The sequence below is a fragment of the Xiphophorus hellerii genome, chromosome 13 (genome assembly GCF_003331165.1).
Source record: "Xiphophorus hellerii strain 12219 chromosome 13, Xiphophorus_hellerii-4.1, whole genome shotgun sequence".
NCBI lineage: Eukaryota > Metazoa > Chordata > Actinopteri > Cyprinodontiformes > Poeciliidae > Xiphophorus > Xiphophorus hellerii.
Window position 1 is genome coordinate 26,354,367 of NC_045684.1, and position 14,621 is coordinate 26,368,987.

The 14,621-nt window shown below is 39.7% G+C and overlaps 1 protein-coding gene across 1 annotated transcript in view; it reads left to right on the plus strand.

The window, feature by feature from the left end:
- The window catches only part of thsd7aa (thrombospondin, type I, domain containing 7Aa), a 97,091-nt gene that overhangs the window by 27,195 nt on the left and 55,275 nt on the right, over positions 1 to 14,621 (plus strand). The gene's annotated exons all lie outside the window — the stretch shown is intronic.

The following is a 14,621-nucleotide window of genomic DNA, read 5'->3' on the forward strand; positions in this document are numbered from 1 at the left end:
CACACAAGCTACCCGAGCCGCCCCATTTAAGATCCTCACAGCTATTCTAGAAGGGCTATTCGCAGTATCTATCCTCATCTATTTAGCGCGCCAGGCCTTGTCTATCAAGGGTCGGGGAAGGCGAATTTGGATGCAGAAATGGATAATTCTGGCTCTTTGGGCAACGGTTTGGGGGATCCTGGTGGTCCTCTACTGGCTCCGTGAGACCTCGGACCTAGCCATTGTTGTATGGCTGATGACCTACGCGGCAATATTCCATGATTCAGCTCATGTCTATGATCGAGGTGAACCCGCTCCGGATCATGACATTCCGGCTCCTGTGATTAATTCACCTTGGCTCGCAAAATACGCCGGCACACGGGCTTAAACCAGCCTACTCTCTCAGCTTTCGCTTTTGCATTTTCGTCGTTGTAAGTACATGTAGTTAATCAATAACCACTGATCATGAAGTTACCTGGGTTACTGTTTCTCCTCAGGCATCAACCTGCTGTGTGGGGTGTGGAATCACTGCAGAATCTTATGGATTCATTTGGGTTGCATCGTCTTCCCGCTGGTGTCACCAATGCGTGAGCGCCAATTTTAGCAATGTAACGGCAATCCTCTGCGCCACAGGGCTGGCGGATTTGCCCTACATAGCGGATTCCACCTCTAGATCCCTGGAACGGGTGCACAAAATCGTGTGGACCTCTGCGTTTGGCCTAGACGACGACGACTTCACCACATCTCCGTTGTATACGGGACTACGGCTGCCCGTGATTCATAAATTATGGGAACACCAAATTACTCGGCAATGCCTCCCAACTTTACATCTGTTGGACGGCCGAATTGTGGCGGTGGGCGACTACCTTCCGCCTACACGTCCCGTGTCTCCAGATTTGTTTATCGACGTCGGATGCCAAACCAGCAGTGCGACTAACGAGAGAGGTACCCAAACTGAGAACCTCAGTTCATCTCCCCAAGCATGCCAGACTGAGGACATCCTTTCCCCTTCATCTCCATCACCAAGTGATATGGATTTCCAGAATCTGCTGGCAGAATTGGAAGGCTACTGCAACAACCCGTCCGCGTTGCCAGACTTTGGCATGGACTTGCCTTCGCCTCTGCAGCCTCCGCTGGAGCGTTCCACCCTTTCCGTCTCTGGTGAAACTACCCTTGACGACGATTTGGGTGCAGAACACTGGCTTTCTCCGCCATCCAATCTATCGGAGTATGAGGTCGTGGATTCCTGGACACCTTCATCGTCTCCGGTTACCTGCTATGAGCGGGACATCCTTACTGCCACTTGTGGTGATGGACTTGATCTCTTATGACTTTGGACTCTGTGTTTTCTGCGCAGCACCGTCCGATCTCATGGAGGGGGTGTCAAGAAAACTGGCATAAGGGTATGAGATCTTTCCAGGCACACGCAGAAAAAGATACATAATGGCTTGGAAGAAATAAAGTAATTCTGTAGTTTGATTAGAAGTTAATTAAGTTAATTAAGTTCTGTAATGATTTGTTTCTGCAAAGAATCTCTGATTGATGATTTGTAATGATTTAAATATGTAATGATTATGTTAATGATTAACAACAAGGAAAAGATGTGATTTATTGTCAATGAATATGAAGTTATGATCATCTGAAATCAATTTAACAACAAGTTGAATGTGTTTACTGAGTTTTAATAGATAAAGTGAGTTATAGAATATAGAAGAGACGAATGTGCAGTACAGCTCTGAGAACAGGAAATGTCGCAAGCAGTTCTGAACAGATGGCCAAGAAGCACAGGAAGAAAGGGGAAGTACGGGAACTTCCACTGTGGTCAGCAAGCAGGTTGAGAAATGGGGGGGACTTTTTCATGAGACACAGCGGCCGTGAAGGAAGTCACGTAGGCCAAACCTTCCCATACACACACATGGTGAGGAGAGGCATAAAAAGGGGCTGAAAAGAGGAACCAACCGTTCCCAGTCCGGCGGCGGAGAAGAAGAGACAACGCCTGCAATAGCATGCAGGAGCAGATTGAAACACGGACCGCACTTCAGAACTACGGGGAAGCTCAGACTTCACACCGCGAAGAAAGGACTGGGTCCCGCTGCCCCATCTCTAGTTCTTTATTTGACAGACGGTCTCGTCTCAACTCAGCACTTTCAAACTCTGCAGCAGGACTTGGAGGAAGGACAAAGGTCCCACAAGGAGGAAGAACTGAGTCTTGCAAAAAGGATTCAGACCCGTTCTGCTTTGTTTCCTTTCTAAGGAGGATTTTTCCACACGAGACCAAGACCTCAACCAAGGATGCAAGAAATTCCTGTTGCCAAAAGATCCATCATCGTCTGGGTATGAGTTGAATCTGCTCATTGAAATCTCATTTCAGAACTTGCGACTTAATTCTTAGGGAAAGGAGACAGAGTAGTGGGATTGTACATGTAAATTTTATTACACTGTTTTTGATCTATATACGATTGATAATTGATTTGTATGTCGCATATCCCTGCTTAAGCTTGCTTAATAAATTTATACCACAAAATTCTAATGAGGTTGGTGGACATTGGAATTAATAGAGTCATTTAATCTTTGTCCAGTTCTTTTAATCAAGGTAAAACTAATGTACATGATTCCAGTAAATAGGAGGCTTCATAATTTCCTTTGGTGAGAGTAAATAATGACCCTGGGACTTACCTCTAAGTCACTAAACATAATCTAGCCGGTTCCAAGTGCAAGTTATGATTTAGAAAGTGGGCTACCGTTAACAGAAGTGGTTATTGGAATTATGCAGCTGCGAGGGCTACTCAGCTGATTGTTTCTTAACTGTAAAGGGTCATAACTTCTGGATTGGAGGTAGTTAGAGCTAGACGAGTCACTTTCGCTACCAGTTTAAATAGATTATCTCTTATAGAGTACTCTTAGGGTAATACCCAGGACTCAGAGATTTTCCGGACCTGTTAGACGGAGAACTGGTCAGTAGGCAGCCCTGGGGAGTAGTGAGGAGTGGGCGGGGCTGACTATTGCAGGATAACCTACACCTTCAATATCATCACATTTCTGAAATAATGGCCTACATCATTTTTGACACAATTGACTTGGACCCAAAAACATGACCACCTCTTTCTTTCCAAAGATGTTTTAGGCAAAATGAAAAAAGAAACACTTTTGGCCAAAAATAGACATTATTTTATGAAGGTGACAATGTCTACTTTTGAATATCCTTCATGTGAGACGAATCATCATCACATCTGGTTTGGTGTTTTCTGATGAATGTTTGGTGTCATCGTCAATTTTTCTGAACAAAATTAAAAATATCCTTGCAACCTGCAGAAAGTCAGATTATTTTTGTTTTATGGTCATAGTTGCTTTTGTCAGAAATATATTCTCTAACATGTAAGAGATTCATAAAGTAATTTTATTAAACTGGATAATCAATATTGTATAAGCATAATCCAAAACAAACAAACAATATTTAGAAAGCTGTTTCAAGTATCAGCCTCTGTGTGAGTTCATTTTGCCCCTCAGTTTCTCTCTGCATTATTTGTCTTGTAGGATCAGCAGCAAAATATCAGTTTTATCAAATAGCTGCCTTTCATTAAAGCAGAGCCATCTGCTCTTGTTCCTCCATGATTGTCAGTCAATTGGCAGAATTGTGCATGTAAAGCCCAGTTTAAAGCAGAGGGATGGAGATCAAAGGTAGCCACTGACCCATCCCCCTTCGTTTGTTTCCTTTCAGGTTTTTCTGCAGTCTCAGGGGATTTAACATAAAAGCTGGCAATGCCTCGTCCTCCACTCCACTAAATCAGAGTGGAATATTCAGAAATGGGAATTTTTGCACAAATGCTGAACCCAACAACTCCCCCATCACTAGCTATCTGCTGACGTTTGGGGTTTTCTCTAATGAGACCAAGCCAGACAGTGCAGCCAAGGAAACAGAAGAAATGCTAATGCTGATGTGCTCTGGAAAGCCAAACAAATTAGAGACCAAAAAACATCAACAAAAAAATTATTAAACCATCAGTACATTCCATCTGGTTTTATTACACAGGCAATTCTTTCAGTGCCACAGAGAACCTTCATATTGTGATGTAAAACCACATAATTAGGTCATAAACCTTAAAAGTGAAAAGGCTTCAATGCTTGAAAAAAGACATTTTACAACTTCAAACACATCGACTGTGCATCACTCCCCATGCACTTATCTTATCATGATAATCATGATAATCATGAACTACCAGCAATTAAAGCTGTAAAAAAATACTAGTAAAAATAAAAAATAAGATTAGAACCAACAATGTGATGCAATGACATCATAGTTTAGTATGTTGAGAAAGTTGTAATTCATGATATTTTCTGCAACTTCAACTAAAGAAATGGGAGTAGATCTTAAGTAAAGGATTAGGAGAGAGGCCAGGGATGATTAAACTCATTCTGTTACTGAATAGGGAGTCAAACCTTTTCCCATTCTACAGCATATCTATGACACAAACTGGTGCCTAGCAGCTAAGTATGGGAACTGTTGCATCATTTCTTCCTTTTTATATTTAAAATTTTATTTTTTTTTTTTACATATTTCCAGCATTATCATATTAGATTATATGAACTGCCTCTTAGTCCCATTCCCATTTTTTTTCATGTCATTTTGTGTTTGCTTGCATATAGTATGGGTACCGTCACAAAGCAGGACTTGCTTGTCAATTCCAATTTTTTGCTGAAATCCAACTTTTTCTTGCATGGTCGTTCATACTACTAAATGATGTGACTGCAATGAGTCTTTTGTGTGACCGGTTCATGTTCCCAATGAACCGGTCAGATGAATAAGGTAAACATCATGCAGCAGCGCTCTGTTTATGGAAGTTATAATGGACGCTGATTTTAAAGTTAATTCAAACACCACTAAAGTCACAAAATCATAACAAGAAAAAAAGCTGATAAAGAAAGCACAACTAATACCAATGCCGTTTTGTTAAACATTGACTGCAGCTCCTGTAGAGAAGTTTGGATGTTTAGTCAGAGCCAGTTATGAAGTTAATCAATCAATCAAATTTTATTTGTATAGCACATTTCAGCAGCAAGGCATTTCAAAGTGCTTTACATCATTACAAACACAGAAACACAATGCAACATAGAATCAACAATCAAAACACAGCATTAAGTCAGGTTCCATCAATAAATTTGTAATTGATTACATTTCAAATACAATTCTAAACAAGTGGGTTTTTAATTGAGATTTAAAAGAAGTCAGTGTTTCAGCTGTTTTACAGTTTTCTGGAAGTTTGTTCCAAATTTGTGGTGCATAGATGCTGAAAGCTGCTTCTCCTCGTTTGGTTCTGGTTCTGGGGATGCAGAGCAGACCAGAACCGGAAGACCTGAGAGGTCTGGAGGGTTGATACAACAACAGCAGATCTTTGATGTATTGTGGTGCTAAGCTGTTCAGTGATTTGTAAACTAACAACAGTATTTTAAAGTCTATTCTTTGAGCTACAGGGAGCCAGTGTAGGGACTTTAAAACTGGTGTTATGTGCTCTATCTTCCTGGTTTTAGTGAGAATGCGAGCAGCAGCATTCTGGATCAGCTGCAGCTGTTTGATTGATTTGTTGGACAGACCTGTGAAGACGCTGTTGCAATAATCAATACGACTGAAGATGAACGCATGAATTAGTTTCTCTAGATCTGGCTGAGACATTAGTCCTTTAATCCTGGAAATGTTCTTCAGGTGATAAAAGGCCAACTTTGTAACTGTCTTTATGTGGCTCTGGAGGTTCAGGTCAGAGTCCATCACTACTCCCAGGTTTCGGGCCTGGTCGCTGGTTTTCAATTGTAATAACTGAAGCTGTGAAACTCTAGATCGTTCCTCTTTAGGTCCAAAAATAATAACTTCAGTTTTGTTTCTGTTCAGCTGGAGAAAGTTTTGGCACATCCACACATTTATCTGTTCTAAGCATCTGTTCAGTGATTGGATGGGCTCTGAGTCACCTGGTGACATCGTAATGTTGAGCTGTGTGTCATCTGCATAGTTATGGTAGCTAATATTATTTCCTGTTATAACCTGAGCTAGTGGGAGCATATTAATATTGAATAAGAGGGGTCCTAGGATTGAACCTTGGGGTACCCCACATGTGACCTTTGACCTCTTTGATGAGAAGTTTCCAATTGAAACAAAGAAATCCCTGTTCTTTATGTAGGATTCAAACCAGTTAAGCACTGGACCAGAGAGTCCGACCCAACTCTCCAGTCGATTCAGTAATATATCATGGTCAACAGTGTCAAAAGCTGCACTGAGGTCCAACAGAACCAGCACTGTGGTGTGTACTCACTTCTATAATAGATATATGAGAGAAATTGACAATAGTATATAGAAAAAGCTTAGTAATAGAGTGTAAAATCTTAAAAAATATGCGAGCCACAGCAGAGCATGTTGCCAGGTCACCAGCAGAGCAGGACCCAACATAAAGTCATCCCTCTGGAAAGCAGTGGCCTACCTCTAGCTCTTTTTTTCCCTTTGTACAAATCTACCGTATAATCTGTGTCGGCGCTGTGCCATATATAAAATCCATGACCCTTAACTGTCACTAATCCACCAACTGATTCACATGTCTAGTGTGTGCTCACTGACACAGTGGCTCTGATCTGCTGAGCTAATGCTGAGAGTCAAGGCTGTTTGTCTGGGGACACGAGACTAAGTTAATTCCTCTCACAGAACAAAATCCTCTGAAACAGAATCTATCTAAATAACACAGTGGCTCTTAACTGAAACCCTTAATCATAATGTTGTTTGCTGCCACCAGCATGGATCATCTCCCACAGTGTGCAGCAGGTCAGGAGAACATTAAAAGCTTGATCTATAGAAAAAGATCTCTTCAAAGATTTCAGAGAACCTTTTTAAAAACTATTTTTAGTAGTTTTGTTTTAAGCTGTTTCTATGATGTTGCACTAAACTTCACTGCTGCCTGTTCTGGGTTTCATATCAAAATGCTAAATAGGTTGAAATGATGTGGTTCTGTTCATTAGTCTTTGGAGACACCTGTATGAGCAGCCAGTTACTGCCCTCCACCTCTTTACACAGATCAGACTTCAGTGTCTTTGGGGAGTTAAAGGATAAAATAAAACACAATAAACATACAAAACACAACCAAAAATCAAAAGTCACACTTTCCATTGTGTAACACTACTCTAACTTGAGTACATTTTTTGGTTAATTTACTCACCGTCATTTTATGGCAAACAGTCATGTCACGAAATGGTTTTGCATTAAAATTCATATTCACAAAACAGAATGGTTCATCATTCAGCTGATGGTGGGAATCTCACTCAGAATCTTCCAAATACCAGATTACAACTCATCTGATGAGGGGCTGAACTGAGCCCATGCTGTCAGCCTGTGGTGCCTGCAGCTGCATGGCGGTATGCATTGTATATACCTGGAGATTTTCCTTTGATTAAAAAAATGTATAGTTATTAATTTAAAAAAAAATCATTTTCTATTCATTCGTTCTATTCATTTACTATTAACACAACTGTGGGGGGGAAAAGGTAGTTTGTGTCAAAACATCCTGTTTGAAGCCCACACTTGTCTGTGTCTGTGGGGGTGGACACATGAAGTCCTTAACCTAAATGTTATTGGTCACTTGGTTACTTTGGTTTATTTGGTGGCTTGGCGTTGTTTTTGTAAGCTAAATGTGAATAGCAAGCTAAAACTGAATAAATGGAGTTCAAACCCTGCCACAATTCAGAGAGCCATTGAGTGGATTCCTTTTTTTTTTTCATGGTTTCAGGAACTGAAGAGCTAACGCTCTTACTGCTCTTACTGCTCTTACTGCCACGTTCTGCCTGAGCATAGCAGTAAGAGTGTGGGAGGGTTAAACAGTAAAATCTAGTCAAAACGTTTTCCAAAAAGAATAGAATCTTGTTTGTATTTGTGTGGGTTAGGTTTGTACTGGTTTTGTGCGCTACACACACGATGGATTTGGAAGATGTGTTCATGTGGGTCAGGTGCAGACTTAGCTTTGCACCCTCTGACAATATCCTGCAGCCGCTCCTGCTGTCAGTAGTTCTGGAGTCTCTACCATCCAAGGATTCCCCTCATAAAACCATTTTTAACCCTCAAGGCACTCAATCATTCACCAAACCTGCAGCTTCATGTTGGGATATTGCAGCCAGACAGAACATTTACTGCTTTTTGGTGAAAGTCAATGAAGTAATGAATGCAAGGAGTTTTCTCCTTTGTGACTTTAGTGGACAGCTCTGCCGTGTTAGCAAATAATGAATGAGAGAATTCTAAGGGTCTGGCTCAGACACAGGTCAGAGGAAATCCAAGTTCAGGGTTCCACAACCTTCTGATAGGAAAGAAACACCTGGAACTGAAAATCTGATGATTGCTCCAATCATCAGATTTCTGTTGCCAGTTTTTCAGTTGATCTGGCTGAAGGGGTTCAGATAAATACCGAATAGTAGTGGGGTGGGTGTGCATGGGGGATGGAGGGATTATGGACACGTGGATTATGTTCCATATCTGCTGCAGATAACCTCTTTTACTTGACTTGTTTGTGTAGTAGTACATCTACAGCATGACCTGCTCTGTTTGGATGACATGCAGTTGTCAGTGAGCCTTTGACTCATTAATATGCTTAACATGAATGTGCAGGAACACAGTAAGCATCAGAGTCACTTTGCAGGATAAATGGTCCTATGGTGAATCAGGAAGACAGACTCTGACAATGTGTTAGGAGGATGAAGGCTCTCATGATGCAGACCAAACCATCATGAGAGCCTTCTTGCATTGGGCACCAAACAGCTCATTGTACCTGACGTTGCAGCCATCAAAGAAGACAAAGCTGCATTTGGGCTAATACTGGAACTAGTATTAGTTCCTGGAATGATGGCAAGTGGCTACTATCATGTTCAGAGACCAACATCAATTATTCTAAATTACCTCACATAACTGCCATGTGCTGCATTGTATGTTGACACTGAGCAGAGGGGAGCAATCCATTGCGAGTAACAATAGCGTCATGTTGTAGGGAGCTATGGAGTAAGGCTTCAGATCACCTTGGATCAGGATTTATGGGCGAGGCTCCATGAAAATGACAGTCTGAGATCATTTCATTGTCAGTGACTTCTGATTGGTCAGATTTCATGCTTCATATGTTAGAGTGCAACTTTTCTTAATGCATATCTATCATTTAAATATCTGTCTTGTATGTCCTCATCAGCAAATCCATATTTTGAGGAGAATTCTTGTGACAGTAATTGGGAAAACAAACACAGATATTAAAAAGACATTTTCCAGCTTTTTTGGTCGTCATTTTAGCGTTAATGTGAATTAGATTTTGTCAGGTAAGCAATAGCTCACCTTTACCCTCAATAAAAGAAATCATCCCATCTGCACTTTTTCCTATTCTTTTCCTCATCTCTCCTCACTGTCTCTGACATTTAAACAACCTGACCTCCCCCACGTTTCCTACCACTTCATATCATCACCACTATCACTGCCACCCTTTGTTCCCCATGGGCCTGGACAGAAGCTCTTTTTACTATATCTGCATTTTATCTGAATCCTAGTCAGATTTTAATTTACTCACATTTTCCCCCCAAAATAATGACTTGAAATAATGATCTACTTCCACAGGATGATCATGTACAAATTTGATCATTGAAACCTTCAAAGTGACCTTCCATTCATGTTAAATAGATTTAAATTTATTCATGTTTTAAGATATTTTATGCTGGCCTGCATTTTTGATTTCTATAGCCTTATCTGAGTTCTGAGATTAGGAACCTTGAGGGCCAGGTTATATTCTTCTCTTTGTCAGACTTTGTCAGAACCACACAGACAGACGCCCTGAGTCAGGAGGCTGGCCCCAGCAGCATGGGGCCAGCCTCATGTCCCTGCACAACACAAAGCTATGAATGTGGCATTGAATTTAAATGGTTCAAGTAAAGTCAAAGTAAAATGTTCCTTTAAGTTAAAATTTGTAACTTTTAAGTTAATTCAACACAGATTGGTAAGTTGTTATCATTAAACCAAACGAATGAAGTGAGATTAATGCAAATAAGTCCATAACATGAACTGCAGCCCAAATACACTTTTAGAGTGTATTATCTACTCTGCCTGAATATTGTCCTGTTGCCTTTTGGCCAGTGTTCTTTCACAACTGTAATTTTTTTCTTAACCAACTTTATTATAATACTACTGTTCTATCTGTGCATGGATCTAACTTTACCAGTAAACATGGCATCGTCTGAATGGAGCAGATGCAATGCTGCAGCATGTTTGTCAATACATTTATACAAAAAATATCTCACAAGCTCTAAATAATTTAAAATCTGGAAATGATTACAATTTCTTCTGAGTTAGAAACTTAATTCTAACTCAGAAGAAGTTAGAGTTCTTCTAACTTCAATGAAATTGTTATAAATGACATGTTTAGAAAGCAGGCTGAAATCCTAATCTCAGCTCCCTCCTGTCCTGTTCTGGCTCACATTCAAACACTTTGGAGCAGCAGTGTGTGGCTTTTAAACCATGAACACTGAGAAACATTCTGACAATAATATGCTTTTGATATTATATTACCGTTTTTAATTGCAGTTGCAGTGGACAGAGATCTGTGTTTACAGATTTCCAGGGCTGTGAATGTTGTGAGTTGTTGGAAATGAACAGCTGTTCACAGTGTGTAGGGCTCACGGTGCTGTGTGTCAGAAAAGCTGTTTAATAATGAGGGAGAGCGTGGCAGGAGACAATTCACATGTGTGGTTCTAATTAGTATTCGTAAATGGTCTGATTTCAGATCTTACTGTGAAAATACAAGTACTGGCCTAAGGAGGTAAAAAGGTTTTGGTAAAAAAAAAAAAAAGAAAGTTAAAAATTGAAACACACCATAGGTTTACCGATTCTTTTCTAATATAATCTAGAGAGTATGCAGTTGTGTTATTGTTACCTATAATGTTTACTAGCTTGGAAAACATTATTCTTTCTTCAGTTCAGTTAATCTTACACAACTTCTACTTCTACTCCAAAGACAGAAATAAAACTCTGCCTATTCCCACACCTTTTATATTCAACTATATAAAGTTTTTACAGTTTAAGTTTACATATTTTAGACCATGTATGAAAGTCACTGACTAAAGGGTAATCAGAATAATGTGTAATCAATAGATTACATGTAAACGGCTACAAATGCCTTCTAAGAATGCTGATGTGGTTGCTATAAAAATTTGTCTTCTCCCAATTTAAGAATGATAATCTTGAAAATTGGACCCATAAATTAATAAAATTGGCAAAGAAAACCAGTCGGCAACATATGTTTGAATTTCGCCTCTGGTTTATCCAGAGCTCAGCGGTGCATTTAGCAAACAGCACAGCCTGCTCAGTAACACTTTACAGAAGCAGATCCCTGTGCAGCAACATGACACCCTAAATGAGCCGTGTAATATTCCTTCCTGAAACGGATAGCTTCCCTCTTCTGACAAGTCTTATGAAAGATGCATGTACACTGCTTTGGCTAAAGCCCAACAAGTATGCACTGAAAATGGGCACAAGCAGCAGTATTTTCTATCATCACATTTTCAAGCTTAGTTTGTTAAATCTAATTAAACCTTACATGAGCTCTGGATGTGATAAAACCACTCATTACTGGGCAAAAGAGGAAATGAGGAATAAAAATACAGAAACGCAAAAGGAAAGAGACAAAGAAAGAAACTGATCTGCAAACTGTGACAGTGGTTGCAATAAACCGACCAAAGACTGTCATGGTTTTGCAGCTGTGTTTCGATGTCAGTGCTTGTTATGTTGAAAGAGTTGGCTTTTGGTGCCTACAGGAAAAACAGATCTCTACCTTGTCAATTCCTTAGTAGCAGTCTGTTTGATTTGACTGTGTACAGAGCAACACTTTCACACACTCACACCAAAGCCAGTTGAGATTCAGCTGAAAACACAACAAAAAAAAACACCCTACAGAATATCGCTTTAGTTGCAGCATTGCAGCAGCAGATAGGTTAGATAAAGTACACAAGAAATGTCTGCAGACAAAAAATATCAAGCAACAATAGTGGAAAATAAAAAACTCTAACCATTGGGGTGCCCCATGCCTGTTCTTGCTTGTGTATAATTTAGTCTTCTCTGTTTGCAACAATGCTGATCCTTGAAAAAATTAATTACAGTAGGTATACTGTAAAGTATTTGTGAGCCAAATCGTTAATGCTTATGAAAGAAAACCCAAAGATGGGAACAAGTGAGGGAATTGATAGTTTCTGTTTTCATTTGTTTCTTTGTCAGTTTATTGGTCTTGAACTGTGTTCCACATAGTATGATGGAAAAATGATGGAATATCAATGCAGATCAAGTAAAGCGACTGAAGTACTCTTTAGAGGTAAATCCTGTCTGTTTTAAAAAAATGATCATTATGAGTAGAGGTTCAGGCCTTCATAGAACCCATAAATCTTCCATAGATGGAGTGTTTGTTTCACACACAGCATCACCCATCACATCATGCAGTCCCAACAAGCACTTAGGCTGTCTAATACACTTCTGAGGCGTTCTCTCTGCTGACCTCTACTCAGTGCTTACATTAAGTGATGGTTGGAACTGCCTGCAGACTTTTTACTCCACTCTTGATGCTACTTACAGCTGAAACCAGTCATTCTGTCTCATTGTAACAAAACACACAAAACTTTCCCTGAATAAATGAGGGTGTCTGTCAGTTCAGATAATTTCTTTTGCTCCCGACCTTTTCAGTCTTTTTATCACTGATGTGTTCAGCACCGGAATATAGCTTGCCTGCTGCCATCTTTCATTTCTTTCACCTTTATATCTAAAAGCTAAAAGTATTTATCTCTGTAAATATCAAGACAGAGGCAGCGTTTCTCTCAGCTTGGTCTAACAGTTTCACCAACTGAAACCAGTACAGATGATCAGGTGGGAGGTCTGACAGCTGCATAGAGGAATACAAAAACCCATATATAAATATACATTGTTCAGGTTTTATTTTCGTCATGTATGTCATGTAGAGTAAAGTATTTTTAAAAAGAATGAAGAAATGTTCCTCCTCTGCTTCTCTCTATTTCCCTTTAAATTTCAAGAAATTGATGAGGTTGTATGAGTTCATGCAGCAGTCTAGGTGACAAAAAGATGAGAAAACATTACTGGCAGCATTATGTTAGGTTTCTAAAGTTCATTCAAAAAGAAGTGGAATTGATCTGTAGGTTTTCCAAGTTGCCATCTCTGTCTTCACGAGTACTTCTCATTTTGGGTTTGGTTAACAGGGCATACCAGAACCACCAGATGGTTGACCCAAATGCTTTTGGGGTGATGATGATGACGATGGTAAGACTCCACCCGTGATTGGTGGGTCGCTGGGTTGATCCCTGATCCCTCTGTTGTTGTGTCCTTGGGCAAGACACTTCACCCACCTTGGGCCGATGGCCTCGCTTCTGTGGCTACTATCCATTAGCTTACCATCATCAGTGTGTTATTGTGTGTGTGAATGGGAATGTCAGATTCCACATAAAGCATCTTTGAGTGTCCTGATAGTTTAATATAAGTATATCATTTCATAATTATCTTTTCTCTCAGCTTGGTCTAACAGGCCTTTAATCCATTCGCTGCTGCGCTGGATGCTCTGACAGAATAATACTGCTTTAGTGGAAATATGGAATGTCTTTTGTCTGTATGGTGCCTTATATTTCTGTAAGTAGGTTAATTTTAACTCTTATGAGTAGCTAGGGAATAACTGTGTCATATTTAGAAATGATGGTGAACACCTGCCTGCTCCTGAAACAATAATATCTTGAGAAGTAATTCTTCAGGACTTTAAAAGTGTTCCACTTTTAACAGAGTTGGATGTGGCTAAAAAGTGCAGCACAGATTGCTTCTTATAGCATTAACTTTTATCTGTAGTTTTATTTACAACTTTAGTTCACTGCTGATTTTTATCATACTAACCTATGGCCTGAGGTGTAATAAGTTAAATGTAAAACTACAATTGATGAGGAGAATGTTTTGGAATCGTGGAAATCAGAGGCTTCTGTAATACAGACCGATAGAAGAAATCTTACCTGCCAACAGTCATCACCATTTTCAATAACTCTTTGAAGAATCTGAATTAATGAGCTACAACAACATTTATTTTCCCTTTGGGAGTAATAAAGTATTTTTGAATTGAATTGAATTATTATGTGAATTATTTCCTCATTCTCACTGAAGGAGGGGAAGAAGTGCCATTGAGCATTGCCAGGTCTGAGGCTGCAGCTGTCTTTTTTATTTGGCCAGTTCTTTTCCACCTCTATTGATTTGTATTGATCCAAACTCTCTGCTTGCAGCTGCAGCCTTCTGGTACACATTCATTGTATTGCGGCCTTGTTGAGTAAAACCCCAAATCACAGCTTAGAAAAGCTTACATTTGCAAACTGCTGCTTGATATTTCTATTTTAATTGCTTTGTTCATACTACCTTCAAAGGTAATGGCTTAGTTGTTAAAGACTGACTCTATTTAACACAAATTAACATAATTTTAATCACTTTTGCAATTTAATTAGTGTTTGAATTTTCTTAGTGAGTAGCGTGTTCCTGCATGGAATCAGGTCAGAACTTTTAATAATCCAAAACTGATTGGAACTCTGGTGAACTAAAGTATCCCCAAAGAACAAGTGCTGCATTATGTTGA